General features: G+C 38.4%; 1 long non-coding RNA gene across 1 annotated transcript; it reads right to left on the bottom strand.

The window, feature by feature from the left end:
- Positions 1 to 9,944: 9,944 nt before the first annotated feature.
- LOC125928269 (uncharacterized) lies at positions 9,945 to 17,106 on the bottom strand. Its single transcript, XR_007459690.1, has 5 exons — positions 16,948 to 17,106; positions 15,871 to 15,975; positions 13,677 to 13,979; positions 10,994 to 11,129; positions 9,945 to 10,538 (listed from the first exon to the last, which is right to left on the bottom strand). It is a non-coding gene; the product is annotated as an uncharacterized LOC125928269 (long non-coding RNA).
- Positions 17,107 to 17,232: the final 126 nt, after the last annotated feature.

The following is a 17,232-nucleotide window of genomic DNA, read 5'->3' as shown; positions in this document are numbered from 1 at the left end:
TGAAGATTTATCTTGTGGGGTGTTTGCAAGTTTTACATTACATTAGGTAGTATATCTAGAGTCTTACCCAGAATTGACGGGTAAGCACTCAGCAAATATTAAATTAAACCATATGAAATTGTTCTTTTTATAGGTCAAAAAGAGATCAATTATTGGCAATTTTATGTGGTTCAATCTAAAATTCATTTTCTCCTTTTCTGTTAAGCAGCTGGGAAGGCACAGACCAACACCCCAGACACTTAACAGTGTAGTCTTCTTCCACAGTCTGCTCAGATTCTGCTTCTGCTCTGTTGTTCAGGAATAAGACCCAGCTTTGCACTGCCTGTTCATGGTGTGCCTGCTTTGCCTGCTGTTCACTCCAGGGCTCACGTGACTCCACCTATTAAATATTTTTCTATGGCCAGATGATTGGGCCTTTCACTGAGCTCTGGGACCTGGACCCATTAGACCCCTAATGGAGCTATGGCAATTTTTTTTTCCCACTTGATAGCTGTCAGGATTTCATTTCACTTGATCTTAAACTATCAAGGGTGAAGAACATGATGCTCTCAGGGGACAAATAGTCTACCCTCCAAGTGGTAATAACCAGAAACCGACCATTGTTTAAATGGAGCCTGTACTCACGTTGTAACAAACATCTTTAACTCAGGGTTCTCTTTCTAAGCTTTTGCACTTCTGCTGGTAATACCTATTTTTTCCCCCTGTTGAGTTGACAAACTCCTCCCCCTTCTGCTGCAAGAGACAGCTCATTTGTTATGTACTCCATAAAACTTTTCTATGAATTCCCTAGGCAGACACCTACACTGCCCCCATGTGCCCCTGAACCCCCTATACACAGCAGTCTTAGCAATCAGCCCACCATACTGGGTTCTGTCTCCCCATTTAATCATAAATTCCTTTGAGCAGAAGCAGTGTCTTTACATTGAAGTATTCCTGATGTTTGGCACAATAACTGAAACACAGTAGGTACCTCCTAAGATATATTTCCTGAAAAAAAATTATTAAATGGATGCACAAACTTCTTCTAAGAATAGATGGATTATTTTCTTTGTTTGGTATCAGTTGTCTTTTTCTACCCCCACTCCCAACTTCCTTTTTTCTCCCCTCCTTCATTAGTCCTTTCTTTTCCATTCAGGGTTAAAACTTCCCAGTTTGCATCCTTGTTGAGAGGCTTATGGGGATTTTGAAGGTGTTGAGTTGCACAGGTACACAGAATGAAAAATAATCACATACAAAAATAAATAGACTCCTTGGCATCTTTAAACTGACTGCTATATTATCTCCTTTAATAAGACGCGTCAGAGTCTGCACATTTTCCTGATAAGAATAACTGCTGTCATATTTTTTGTTTCAATTTGAACATTTTAAAGGCATTTGCTATTAGCACTAATTAGATGTATAAGAGCCTTCCTGAGCAAAGCAGATAGTCACAGCTAATTCATAAAGAATTAATGATAGTAGCTAAATTGCCACATAGATTTGCACTTTGGGTAGGGTTAAATTACCAAATAATGTGAATAGTGTTTAAAATAAATTTAATATTTAATGTAAGTCATAGTTTTATTAAATTCATAACAATTTGAAATTTTCTCAATATTGTTCCAAATGAGCATCTGTGTAAAATCTCTTTAAAGTAAATAAGCTAATAATATGATATTTCCAGTAGAGTGAATAATAATATTACTCATTTATAGAACACATTATTATTATTACTCTTATTATTTTTTATTTTCTATTTGCCATACATGCAATTCAAACCAAGTTCCTCTAGTTTGGAGGTGAAACATCTGGGAAAAAACATTAACTTTTTTTGAGTCATTAGAGCATTGACAGAGCTGAAATAATCATTTGTTAAATGATTTCTTAGTAAATTTAAAGTGCTTGGCTTATGTGTGCATGTGTGTACGTTTCTCCAAAGTTGTATGTTTTTTTTCTCAAAGCAGTTTACACACTGAGAATATGTTTAATTATTACCTTTTATTGAATACAAATTAAGTTTCAGTCCAATTTACATCAAAGCAAAGTCTGAGAGATAGTTTTAAAGCAGGACTGGCACTTAAAGTTAAGCTGTCAAAGGAAACAATTCAAAGAGAAATGGAGTTGCTAAAATCAGGATTTAAGGACTCACCCACAAGTTTTTATCTGCACTGCGGATAATTTCCTGACTTAGAGAATGCAAACATTTCATTAATGAAGACCCAGAGCATACTGATCTGACTTTTCTACTGATCTATCAAATTGGGGCATGAAATAGAATAGAATTGGGCTTCCATGTTTGGTCTACCTCCTGCAAGCCAAATTTTATTCCAGTGTTTTATATATGTTATCATGCTTATATCAGAATTGGGTACCTATGTGGGGTAAAGAAGGATTCTAAGAATATTCATATTTCCTTCTTTCATTTTTACAATTTTAGTGATGATAGCTCTACATTCTGCCAGGATGAAATTATCTGTAACAAATGGCTTTGGGATCTAAGCATGCCACAGACAGAAGGAAATAGAAAACTGCTAGAGGGTAGTCCACCTGGCCTGAGGATCAAGTTATCTTCTGTGTTCATTTGGCCAAGACACTGGACATTTTTGGAACACAATGGATTATGCTTAATAATTGTATTTGAGTGAGAAAGTAAATTCATAAAACACCTTAGAGAAATTTGCTTGCCATCATTAGATTGCTCAGTCTGACTTCCTTTTTTGTTTACCATATTAAGTTCATAATACTTTTCCCTCCTTCAATACCTATTCTTATAAATTTGGCCTTTTCCTGACAATAAGCAACACTACTTTCTAGCCTTGCTTCCTCCACACTTGGTTTTGCTTTAGGAAACTGATTTCTCAGCCCAAATAGCTATCATCTTGGTCTCCTGACTTTTATATTACTGGTTTCCCTTCTTTGAGGTCAGAAATATTTAAATCCCAGCTGTGTTAAACCAAAATCCTATCCTCTCCCTCTCTTGTCCCCATATTCCAAGAGACTAACTTGAAGATGTCACCAAGAATGAGCAATATTTTGTATTCTCATAATTTGAGGTTTGTTTTGTTTCAGTTTTCAGTATTTCCAGAGGATATTCCATTAGGAAGAATAATTCTAGGCTTCTTTCACTTGAGTATATGATATTAGTAGGGGGTAGGGGAAAGGATGTAGGCAGATATTTATGTCTTTGTCTAAGAAGAAGCGCCCAGGAAAAGACTCTTGCCTTTGTAGTTGATATGCAATCTTAAACCACACTTCCTTATGACCTCACTATGTATAGCTATTGCTTTCAGCATAATACCTTTCTTGCTTCTCTTCCCTTCAAAAACTCAGTAAATATCAGCTCTCGCTATAATTATAGGCACTCCTTTAGTGGAAAATATGAATTTCTAATAAAAAATAAGCTCTTATCTTTGTGTTTACATTTTAGTAACAATTTCCAAATCTATGTCTGCTTTGAAGAGAACTATATAAACTAGGGAAGGTTTTCATGGAGAGAGGAAACTGCCTTGATTAACCATGCACGAGATAGTTAAGTACGGGATTAACTGGAAAAGAGGTGGAATGCATTATTCATTTTGAGCTGCATATCATCTTACGACATTCACTGTTATTAGAAAGTAGACCTTGGAAGCTATGGTAGAGGTAAGAGAAAAGTGGGGGTGAGACTGCCTTGTTGGAGAATTGAAGACTAGAACTGACAGCAAAGGGACTTGATGGATTTCTTTTATGGCTATCATTCAACTTCTCTTGATAACCGCTTGATCAGCTACTCTATAGAATGAGGACTTTGTCACCCAAAGGTGTGATCTTCTGAAATGTCAAGAATTCTGGCAAACCTTCAACCACATTTCCATTTAGAAATAATCTTCGGGAAAAGAGTAGTGATTCCTCCAGGTTGCTACAGTTTGTACCATCTATTCCAATTCCCAGTATCGGAAGGAAGTGACAATTAACAATTGTCACTTAGAACATTAGAACAAAGTAATAGATTTCATATACTCATGTATCTATTGAAAGTAAATTACCTGGTTTGTCAGCTATTGTTCCACATTACTGGCACTACCTTCTATGGTTTTCTTTGTATCTGTGCTGCATTGATTGCTTGCAATGACACCTGTGTTCTTGTTCCCCCTGGACATTCTAATAGTTGTATAAACTCTATACTTTCCTGCATTAGACAAATCATCGTAATTGGGAGCCCTATAATATTTTTAGACCAAAATCTGATGAATATTTATTTATACTTGGAGCAGTTTGGAGGAAGGAGAACATCAAATACAAGAGGTTGAGCCTGGTTCAATGATATTAAGGTATTAATGACATTATTGTATTGCTGTTGGAAAAATGAAACTCTGGTTGTCATTAGCATGCAAGAGCAAAACCAATTGCTTTTCTGTAGCTGGAATGAAGTGCTTATGAAAGGAAAGATTGTGCAAGACCAAGATTTTTTATACAATAAGACATTAGAGTGGAATTAGGAAGAGGAATACATTTTTTTTAAGTTTATTTTTATTTTTGACAGAGCGAGAGCGAGCATGAGCTAGGGAGGGGCAGAGAGAGAGGGAGACGCAGAATCCAAAGCAGGCTTCAGGCTCTGAGCTGTCTGCACAGAGCCCGACATGGGGCTTGAACTCACCAACTGTGAGATCATGGGCCAAAGTCAGACGCTCAACCGACTGAGCCACCCAGGCACCCACGAATACGTTTTTCTAATTGTACTGTAAAGCTTATATACAGGTCTCAGATAATGACATAGACAGACAACTGAAGAGCTAACTTTTGAATGCTCTAAAAGTATCTTTTATTTCATCTAACTCAGAGGGTTGAGGTTTATGAGAATGAAATCCTATATTTGATCATGTAAGTGACTGACTTACAACATAAGTTGAATTCACAGCCTTATCTGTCTCCTATTTTAAAAATCAGGGAATTTATTAGGAAAGAGTAGAATTCTGAGACTTGGATTATATGTCCAGTAGGTTTATGTGACTATATAACGTTTCTGCCCAAAAACTTTATGTAAATATTTTTTGTACTTGGTTTATTTTGGGTTGGTTTGATACATTATATTTAAGTTCCTTGAACACTGTGGATCCCCCTAGTGTGTATGCATGACTGAGGCTTTATAAATTAAGGGATGTTTGTGTGAATGAAGTGATTTTATGGTTTTAACTGAGGCCAGGTTTAAGTAGTTCTCAGAAAAGAACAAGACTGTGCAACCACTCCAGATCGTTGTTAAAGTCTCCCATTCAGGCAACATCACATAGTAGATCCAATGGTGTTTGAACTTCCCTTTTCCTGGAACTGGTTTATGGATGCTGTATGGAGCATTTGGCAACTACTAATAAAATTATAACACAGTGCACCCACTGTGCCACCGAGTTTTGGAGCAAAGTCCTGCCTCCTTACATAGAGCAATATTATTCTATTGAGAATTGGTTCCTGGCCTGCCACCAAACTCTCATGTGGACTGAATTCCTGACAGTGGGTTGCATGCTCATAATTTAGTGGATAGATCTAAGTCATAAAACAGGGCATGCACAGCAGCATGGAAGTGACATAAATAAAATTTGACTCAAATTGAACTTGAAGACGTAAGTATCATGAACACTTACTTGGCTTACGCTTCCATGACCTGTATTCATTCATTCCTGCAATCTTAACCTCTCTCCTTCGCTGCATACCTTACGGCCTCATGAGGAGTTCTCTATCACTAGCTTAATGTGAAAGGGAAAAGATGGCCTGATTTACAGGTGAGTGACACGTTGATATAACCCTTAGGTGGCTGAGTGCACTATTGAAGTATCACTGAGGGGTGGCCCTGAAGAATAGGGGAGAAGGGAATTCTATCAAATGTGCAGAGTTTTGGACCATGCACCTGGTATTTACATTACATGAAAGAAGATATGGCCAAAAATAGAGATCTGAATCAATTTGTGGGCGGGGGTAAACATTTGGAAGAAACACTGTTGGAGAACTGGTGAAGACTTCCGTATATGGACCTCTGAAAATGGCAATGAATGGAGATCTCTGCATTGTAGGGATATTTGCCAAAAATATTTCCCCCAAATTGACAAGTCCTATGTATGTTCAATAGATTTATGAACCTTGTAACCATGGTGATAGGGATGGAGGTTCATGCACGGGATCAGCAGATGTAGGGGTCCCCCCATAGAGATGTTCTGGCTACCACTACAGTTGCATTCATTCCCAGCCTGCCAATAACAGAGGTCAATGCTGAACCCTTGATACAGCATTATTCCTCAGGGAAGAATAGACTCAGTCATTTGGGCTCAAGATAATTATTTGGATCTCTTCGATTCTGGAAGTAGCAGCAATTTGTCCTCACTGAAATAGATTCTTATTGTGGGTATATAATTGCCTTTTCTTCCAGCACTTACTAAATGCTTCATTTACAATCCAGGTATCCCATACAACATTGCTTTTGCCCAGTGTAGTCATTTAACAGAAAAATAAGGAAAGCAGTATGCTTAAACCCTTGGAATTCACTCATGGACTCTAGAAGACCTAAACAAGTAGTCTAGTGGAAACAGGTGAAATGTGTACTGAAGGCTCAGTTTTGTACCATACATTTGTTGTTCACATTACATGAAAGAAGATCTGGTTAGAAAGTTAAGCCAATTCTTGAGTAACCCTTTGAAGCGTTGAAGGGTTGTGCTGTAATTAAGATTTCTGATTCTCTGAACAATAGGTGGTTCCATTTCTCCCATAGTGAAGAAACACGACCTGGGAACAAAGGTTGGAGGTGGGCTTTGCTTCTCTTCTTATTGCCCCTAATTACTCAAACACAATTTTTGCTTTCTGTACCCATATCTTTGGGTGCACTTGTTAAGAGGGTCTACTGACAAGGGTGCTTCCATCAGGAGGCCCGACAAATATTCCTGAATTTGAAGCTGAGTTTTACCACCTGATTCTTTCCAACACTGAACACACAGGAAGTAGTAGATTACTTTACTGACTTGAATGATTGATCCACTGAGGGCCTGGAGGAGGTGGTCTGGAAGTCAGGTGATTCTTCAGGACACTGTGTGTCAAAAGCAAAAGACTACAGCCAACTATAGGCAGGATCAATATACTCAGATGTTGCATGAATCATTTGGTGTCACTCTAAAAAGTAAAGAATCCCAATCAACTGAGGTGCAAGCTCAAGACAAAGGGATCACAGAGTGGACAGTGCAGGCAGGAATTATAACCATGTGGCTACTTGCAGAAATGGAAATTGTAGTATCTATTAATACTTTCCTTTGTTTGTAATTTTTTTTATATTAACTATTTTTCCTCCCCCTGCTATTATAAGCTGTATTAATAGTGATTAACCCTCTACATTTAATCTTGAAATTATAAGATAACAAAGGGAGATTATGACTGTGCTAGGAAAAGAATATTACCCAAAGATGAATACAGGGACATAGTGGAATTTACATATCAACTTTTGGGAAAAGGTGGGTCAAGTATTTGGTTAACCAAGGAATACTTGCATCATGCTAGATAGAAGAAGGATGTTGTTTTTGTTATTCGACAGCTTCATTATGTCTAAAATAATGTGGATGCTGAGTTGGCAAAGTGTAATGCAAAAGAGATGTTGGACACTACACTTCCCATAATCCACATCTAATCCTTGTTATAATCCAGTATCCTCACAGATTCTGGTCTACTCATAAGAGGCATCAGTGAGATTCAGAAGATAGTGGGAAAGTGCAGGGGGAATAGGAGATAGATGCTTGGATCAGACCACAGATGTGAGGTTCAAAGCAGCTGTATTATACTCAGAATTCATAGGATGACTTCTGTTTTCCTTCCTGAAGCTTGACTGGTTCACTGGGAAAACAAAAAAATCCCCTCTTCTGGGTTAAGAGTGAAATGATTATTCCTCATCAACTTTCCTCCAGTGTAAACCCTGGAGGCATTTAAGTTTGTGACCTTGGAATACATGATAGTTTATGATGGGTGATAAAAATGGCTCTACACTAGTTCTCTGCCCTCAAGCACCTTTGAAAACAGAATATATATATTAAGAGAAAATAAAAGTATAAAGTGCCATGACCTAAGAATGAAACGAAGGTGTGGAAGAAATCTCTTCAAAATTTCAGAGAGGTAACACCAATCTCTCTCTTGCTTCAGAGCCTTTGTATGTACATTCTCCACTGCCTGGAGACTTCATTCAAAGGCCAGTCTTTCTGCATTCTTTGGATCCCAGCTTTAAATAAGAATTCTTCCTAGATTTACCACCCAATCCAAATTAAGCTTACTTACTCTCTTCCAGGGTGCCTGGTTTCTTTGCCTTCACTGCACTAATTACTATTTGAAATGATTGATTTAACTCCCTATCTATGGGCTTAGCATACATCTCTGCTGTCTGACTGTAAACTCCAGTATGGTTCAGGCCATGTCATTCATTCATTCTTTCAATTTATTTATTTAGTCATTTTATGTATGTATGTATGTATGTATGTATGTATGTGTTTATTGTAACTGTCTCCTATCCAGTGCCTAGAAAACAGTGGGTGTTCAGTAAATATTTGTTGAATGAATGAATGGCTGGTAAGTGAACACAGAGACAGGAGGGGAAGGGTGAAAGCAATCTTCTCAAGAATAAAGACATTGATATTTGACTCAGGGTTATAAGTCAATAATGTGAAATAATGATAAGAGTTTGCTTTCTTCCTTTGTTTCCTGTGTGGTAAGAAGGTAGAATGGTGACATTTCAATATTTACTAAAAATAGTCTTTCTAGGCAGGGAATGGGAACCTGGCGAAGAGAAATATCCTTACTATTCCCATTGCCTCTTCAATTTCTGTATAGTTTCAGTTCCAACTGATTGGATTCATAATCCTTCATTTGTATATGGTATCTATAAAACAAAAGTATTTTATATGCTATTTACGTAAAAGTTTTCAGGTGCCATTAAAATAAACATATCTGATGGAACTACACATGGAGATATATACACGGAATTATTTAGCAACAATTACTGTTGTGCAGAAGATTTTTAAAATAGAAATGTTTGCTTAATGAACCAAAAACCCAAAGTAAAACTGACAGTGTTTTGATAATTTTGAGATGTATTGTAAACACTGTGAAAAGACCTGCCTTCTTGTTTAAAGCTGCACTGATCAATTCATTGACCTCTGTCTGGAACTGCATTAACCTCTTGCTACATTGAAGAAATGTGAGAGCTCTGCTATTTCTCTTCTTTAGAAACTTTCACTAAGATATGAAGCCTGTTTTGGCAGGTTGTGTTATTTTCATTCTTACTCAGGGAAGACAGAGCCATGTCTGTTTGTGCATGTACTATATAAAGCTACAGTTTGTGCAATCCAACATAAAATGTAAACGAAGAACTGTTTGAAGCACTGAGACTCAAAACAAGTTTGTGTGGTTCTCACCAGCAGGACTGGTGCGTAAATTATGTGCATCACTATGCTATTCTCAGTAGACTGCATGCATTTAATATTTAGGGAGAGAAACTCTACTTACTTTGCTCCCTAATGGACTCTCCCAAGAACATGAATTTTTATTTTGGTTTGATCAAACCAAACAATGTGGATATTTAAGCTAGGAAGCCCTCTGTAATTACTGGATTCTAGTGGCCCTCTCTCTTTAAATCTGGACATTTCTTTTAAAAATATTGTGATCATATGTCTCTTACCTTAAGAAAATGAAATAGTGATACAAATCCATTAAATGAGCTGTTACAGATTTGGTTACCTTAGTTTCAAGTCTCAGTAGGGTTTTCTTAAATCATTTTCATTTGCTTGCAGCTACTGTACCATAGGTTGTCTTTGCTGATTCTATTCTTATCACTTAAGAAGTTTTGAGTTTTCATGATTTGAACAGGGAGCAACAGTGCGAGATGATCTCAGGAAGAAAATGAAGGTCATTTGAGGTATCGCCACGCCACTTCTCAGTAACTCTCTACTAAAAGGCCACTTCTGGGGCATCAGTTGGTAGTTGACAACATTTTGTTTCTAACAAGCAAATATGAAGTCAAGTCATTTACCAATAGGCTTTCGTTTCTCTCACACCTAAGTGCACTGGGGCTCAGGTAGGCTGGATTTGGCCGCACAGCCCTCCTTCTGTGGGACTGGCCAGGCATACTCTGCTGTCTCTGCTCCTCACGTGCTTAGTCTGGGGCCCAAGCTGAAGGGAGAGCCGTCATCCAGAGGAAGCTGCTGTCATGGCAGTAACAGGAGGCTGAGATGCAACCTGGAAGCGAATGAGGCCTCTTGATGCCTAGGTTAGGAACCAGCTCACTATCGCTCATGCCCACATTCCTTGAACTCAAGCAAGTTTGAAGCTGAACTCAAAGGTCAAGGAAGTACAGTTTTTATTGTTGTGGGAGGAACTACAACGTTGCCCAGAAAGAGGATGTGAAGTGGCAGTAACAGTTCAGGCTGTCACTGCCAGCATTCACTGACTTTCATGATCCTAGGTCTAGGTACGTAGGGTCCGAGGCGATCCTCCGTGTTAATTATGGCAACCCGAGATTCTTTGGATATGTTGGCTGGAATAGTAGCAGTGACAATATAAGATTCACTCTTCAAAAAAAAAATATTCAAACGTTAAAATTCATGACTCAACCAGAAATGTTGAGCATAGTGTTAACTATTGTGTATCATGGGTATTTTTGTGTTAAATGGAGAAAGAAGGGCCCCAAAGAAATAATGCTTATTTTCATTCCCTTTGGCAGCCTGAATTGTCCATTTACCAGCAAAGTCCTTCTAGAGAAATGTTTACTCTTGGGGATTAAATACTGTTTTATTACATGGGAATCGCTAAAGCACAAATATGGTTTATGTTATTTTATTCCAAGATATCTCAAAGTTACCCTTACCTGTTTTTAGTTTTTATGTTTACCATTTCTTAGCTATATAAGTAGATATAAAATGGTTTCAAAGATATCCCTAGTGGTACATCACATGTAATGAAGTTAAGATATTACTAATGATACAGAATGTTTAATTGTGTTATTTAAGGAGGTACAGCTACTCACTACATCACATGGCTTGTTAGTGGTACTCATTTGCCTGACAGGGTGGGGTTAGCTCCAGAAGCTTTCCTCAGTTCAGTCCCAGATTCTCTGCGGTCCTCTGGAATCTTCTCCCACTCTTTTTCCTTTTCCACTATAGCTGTTAAATGAAACATCACACTACTGTTTGCTTGTCAGAGAGTATCATGACAAAAATGACCCATCATTTGTTGAACCAGTAAAGCAGTATACTGAAATATTTATGCCCAAAGTATGAAACTGATTTCAAAAGACCAGAGTCTATTCATGTTAAACATTTTCTTCCATGAGCAGTTTGCACACATTATCATTCAAAGTGTAATATGAGAAAACCAGCAAAGAAGCTTAGCTTATTTATACATTTCTAGTATTAAATACAGAGTTTTTCTGCTCTGAGGGATCTAGGGTTATATAGCTAAAACTACTAGCCATCTTTTTATATGTTTCATCTTCTTAGTACAGCTCTTACAAGTCCCTCTGTGAAATATGTACTCTTACACAATGAACAAACTCTTCTATGTTTTTTTCTGGCAGAAATTCTGGAGCAAAGCATGTGTTCATGAGATCAGAGTTCTGTCTTGCTCTTATTAATTTTCTCAGCCAGTCAGTACTGACACTCACCTGGTCTCCACCACTGTAACCATACCTCCTATTACAGTATTAAAAGAATTATGGAACAGTCAGTAAATAGGAGCTGTCCTGAGCCCCTGAGTACCCTACTTCGCTCTTCATGGTGCCTCTAGTAACCCCTCAGTTTTAAGAATATGGCCACAAAAGGGACAACACTCTCTGGCTTTCCAGGGGTCTTCAGGATCTTTCCCTGCACAAACTACGTCAGGCATCTATGATGACTCAGCAACTCCCATGCCATACCAGTCTTAAAGATCTTTAGTATCGTTCTTGCAGCCATGGAGAGAAAATGTTTAATGGTAAGTGTGGTCTAAGAAAGGAAATAGCAGGAGAAAGATTCAAGTACAGGAAGTGGTGAGGTGGCAGTGAGAGTCCCAGAGGATGTGAGCACCACCCTTGAAGTCAGGCAGACTTCAGTTCCTGTCCACATTCCATCACTTAATAACTGGTCCCTGTTCTTGCTAGGAATTCAACCCACACAGCAAGCCCTAACTTCTTTATCTTTAAAATGAGCATGATAACATCCATTTTTTTTTTTTTTGTATAGGATAATGTTGGAAATATGAGATAATACTTAAAAGTTCTTGACCCTGGGGTGCTTGGGTGGCTCAGTTGTTTCGATGTCTGACTGTTGAGTTTTACTCAGGCCATGATGTCACAATATGGGGGTTTGAGCCCCACATCAGACTCTGCACTGAGCCTGCTTGGGATTCTCTCTCTTTCTCTCACTCTGCTCCTCCCCCACTTGTTCTCTCTTTCTCTCCCTCTCTCTCAAAAAATACATGAACAAACATTTTTTTTAAGTGCTTTACCCCATTGTAAGCAATTAAGAAATGATGCCATCTCTAGTCATCACTGTGCTCAATATAAAGGACCAAGTAGAGTTTGCATTCCCATACTCCTGATCTCTCTCCTTCAGTCACTGACCTGAAAACACCTACTGGAACCAGCCCTGACAGCGGAGGGGCTTCTACTTGGCGCTAAAGAATTTGGCATCTGAGGCTGATAGAACACAAAGAAAATCCTATTTATTTCTCCTAACTTGCTACAGGGTATTGGCACACTGGCTGTCTGTGGGTAAACTTAATATCTTGATTAGCTCTCCTGAGAATGCCTCTGGAAACTGTTACATAAAGTGGGAAGTGGAAGACTGGCTAATACCTACAGTGGCTTCAAAATAGTCTGCAGAAGTCTGGCTTCTTGAAATTGGAAGGTGTTTGTTACCTTGACAACTACAGGGAGCACAAGGCTGGGTTTTGAGTGACTTTAAATTCTTTTGCAATTTCTTATGGGGATGGATGATTTGTATGTCTAATCAATGAATGGCAAAGACATTTAATAATAAGATTAATGGAGCTCACATAAAGCTTTCTGTACACGAGGACTGACGGCATGGCTTCCTTAGAAATGCAGTTAACATTCTAGAATGTTGGTCCCAAGGAGGATCAAAACCTTCTTTAATACTAGTTGGATTCCAGACTGGGGGCATAACTGTATGTTTAGTTGTCTCTGCTATATGGTCTCAAAATCTGGACTAACCCTGAACACTATGAGGAAGATTTTTTTTTCTTTTCTTCCCCCTAATTGTTGATGACCTGGATAACACTTGGATGACTTCTACACCTAGTGCTTGCCCTTAATAAAAAGCAGTCCTGACTATGCTTTTACTGTAGGCTAGCAAACAATGAAAACAAGTTTTTTGGTGTCTTTGTTCTCCTTGAGGAAATTCTGGACTATCCTATTCCCTTCCGTAATGTTCCTCACTTTCTACTCTCTTCCTGTCTTGGACTGATTTTATCTTTCTAATTCAGGATCATACTTACTCCTTTTGGTCTGACTATATATAATGCACACAAATCTCAGTGAGTAAGCATAGAAATGGACTCTCTTCATTCATCTATAATTGAAATTATTTTCTTGGATGTTGTATTAATTATTTATTGTTATGTAAAAAAATACCCAAAAACTTAGTAGCCAAACAACTGACCCTGATTATTTCATGCCATTGATGAGGGTCAGGAACCTCAGAGTGCCTCACCTGGTGGTTCTGCTTCAGGGTATTATGAGATTCTTGGGCTTGTAGTCTCTAAGACTTGACCAGGACTGGAAGATCCACTTCTAGTTTCACTCATGAGGCTGTTGGCAGGCCTCAGTTCCTTGTTACACAGGTCTCTCCATAGGGCTGTTCTCTCACCATCAAAGCTGGCTTCCTCCAGAGTAGGCAGTGAGAGAGATCGCATGAAGTTCTCTTATATAACCTGATCTCAGAAATGATGTAACTGTCACTTAGACTTTTGTCTGTTGGTAACAGAGATCAACCCAGAAATGATGTGGAAGAGGTCTATAACAAAAGTGTAAATACCAGGGGGTGAATCAGAGGAAGGCCACGTATATTTTCCCTCCCCACTTTGCCAGAGTGTAGAAACTTAATGGAAGATTCCCCTTAACCTTCATTCCTGGAGTTGTATGTGAAACCTTAAATAGCAACAAATCTAGGGTTATTGTTGTTGTCTTTATGGTTGTTGTTTTAAGAGGGTGGGATTAAGGATGCAGGCATATCTGGTCTTTGTTATTATTATATATCCATCCTGCAAATTGACGACAAACTATAATAGACATTGCTAACCTATCTCCCACTTAACATCCAGCTGGGGTATGATGTTTGTGTCCCCAAAGATTGGTTGATCTAACTTTCAATATATTATGACACTCTTAAGCACCCTTTATTCCAAATGGAGGGTGGTGAGGATCTAGACCTGCTCTGTCCAATATGGTAGCTACTAGTCACATATGGCTATTGAGCATTAGAAATGCAAGAGTCTGAATTGAAATGTTCTGGAAGTGTAAAATACACAGTTATTTTGAAGATTTTGAAAACAAGAATGTGAAATATCTCAAGGGCTCTGTGTTGATGACTTGTTGAAATAATATTTTAGACATACTAGATTAAATAAAACATGGTATTAAAATTTCATGTTTTGGGGGCACCTGGGTGGCTGAGTTGGTTAAGCATCTGACTTTTGATTTTGGCTCAGGTCATGATCTCACGGTTTGTGAGATTGAGCTCCTTGTGGGGGTCTGTGCTGATGGTGTGGGAGCCTCCTTGGGATTCTCCCTCTCCCTCTCTTTCTGCCCCCTTTCCACTCATGTACCCTATCTCTCTCTCTCTCTCTCTCAAAATAAATAAATAAACATTTTTTTTTAAAAAAAGAAGAAATTCCTTTCTATCCAGTATGACAGTCTGAGGTGTCGCTCCTCAGGTTGTATTTGGTCAGAGTATATGGATAAGAATTTCAAGGATCAGATTCAGGTAAGAAGACTCAGAAGACATTGCAGAGTCTGAGGGCAAAGGTATATATAGCAGATACTGATATATTAAAAGTATCTGCACTCATGATTCCATAAACACTGACTTTGCCCCTAATGTGAAATTACACTGAGATGGGTTCCACACCTTCTCCCCAAGGTGTCCCAGTTATGAAGTCCCACTTGACTGTAGCAGTAACCAGCTCGCTAACATACCTTGTGCAAGATCTCTTCTGTTCCAGCTCCCCTACTGGTAATTCCTGTGATTACTTTCCAAACTCCTTTTACAAATCACTCAATCTGATTTGTAGGGTCTGCTTCTAGAAAAATCCCACCTAAGATAGCATATGTATATGATGTGTACATGTCTGCCTGTGGGACTATACAAGCACAAAGACAGACAGATTGTCCTGTGTATCTCCGGTTAGTGTGTTCATGGCTAAACTTGACACAATAATTCTCCATAACTGTTTTCTTACTATATATATTCCCTTTCTCATCCTCTAGTTCTACATTCATGTCACATCATTCTGTCCTTGGTAATGTCCTACCTACTTCCCCCAAAACCATGTCCTCTGGATGGCTCTGTTCACAAAGACTTGCAGTTGCCAAGTTGGGCCAGATTCTAGAAATATGGGTCATATGTGACAGTCTAAAAGTTTTTCTTTTAACATCTGTTGAAAGGAAAACCAGTTTTCTTCCTCTGAAGATAGCATGAGAATGACACTTAACCTTCCAGCATCCTCATATTGTGACAAGTTGATAAGCGCTCTATTTTCACCCTCCTATTTTCTCCATCATAAATAGGTCTCAATTTGTAACCCATGTGTGCAGTTTCATCTAGAAGCAGGGAAAAAGGAACACTGTCCTATTTTAGCTCAGCAGGGCAAGAGCATTGGAAAAGATGAAAGGTCAGAGTTACCTACCACAAATGCATCTGGATGATGGCACTCACAATACCAGAATGTGTTTTTCTGGGGGAACATTGACCTTGTGACATACAAGTCGTGTTGTCTCGGAGTCTAGGTTGCCTTGAAACAAACACAGTGATAATTACAATGGAGAATAATAACGGTAGAGAATTTACCACTTCTCATAGCTAAAGTATTTTCTGAAACACTTTCCCAAATATCTTCTCTTGATTCTTTCAGCAACATTGTGAGGGAGGCAGCAAAGTTATCATAGATATGCTGGTGACTTCTTAAGCACCACAGTGATACCCATTCAGATCCTTGCAATAGCTGACTTGTATAACCCAGTTTTATGAGCATAAGGACACAACCAAGTCCATTGGAATAGATAAAACTGCTACAAGGAATCATCTGATGCTTGAACACCCGGTATTTACAACATTAATTTCCAACAGGGACTTGAATATGACCCCTTGCTTAACTTCTCAGTCAATGCATTCATCCTTCCCACCAGCCTAGAACTTGATTTTGAAAGCACTCTGGGTAATAGACTTCTTGGTTTGGTCCCAGGACTGCCTCTGGGTATTGCCAGCAGTTGGAATCCTTCATGGATATGAACCGAAAACTGATACACAAATAGATGTCTTACTACCACGTCATGGTTTCACCTACTACATTGGAAACATTACAAAGAAATCAAAGCAGAGATGTAGATGTAGTGGGAAAACAGCACTGTCAGGAAGCTAAGTTCCATTTATAGGAATTCTAAATAAATGGTTGGTCAAAACATAGAATAAATGGAGAAATGTAAAAAGACGTTGATATATCAGGTGAGATGGGAATTGGTGTACCATAAAAAGCCATGTTACCAAGCAGGGTGAGGTCTTGACCAGAAAATCAAGATGTTGGTCAACATTCCTGGTGGAAGTATTTGGCTTACATTTCTACAGAGGACTCAGTGTCATATTTGAATGTAAACTGTGGGAGGGCAGGACTTTGTGGATTTTGTTTCCCTCTTTTTCATCAGCTCCCACCACAGTGTCTGGCATACAGAGAGCATGCACACATTTTTTAAAAAAAATAAGTGAGTACCTAAATGATCAAATGAACTTGGCATCTAGTCTGCAGTAGTCACCTTTCCATTCTGAAGCACTGATATCCTGTGGTTCCCTAGAAAGAAAAATAGAGACATGTTTTAAGGAAGGAAGTTGAACAGCCCCTTTAAATTTTCTCAAGCTTCCACTAATGAAGCAAAGGAAAATTCAGTTACATTTTGTATTTCTCAGTCAGGAATGGTCTGGCCACAGGGCTGAATTGTATGTATGTATGTATATGTATATATATATATATATATATATATATATATATATATATATA

Source organism: Panthera uncia, chromosome D4 (assembly GCF_023721935.1).
Source record: "Panthera uncia isolate 11264 chromosome D4, Puncia_PCG_1.0, whole genome shotgun sequence".
NCBI classification, from domain to species: domain Eukaryota; kingdom Metazoa; phylum Chordata; class Mammalia; order Carnivora; family Felidae; genus Panthera; species Panthera uncia.
The sequence above is the reverse complement of the archived record's forward strand: the minus strand, read 5'-3'. Positions and strand labels throughout refer to the sequence as shown.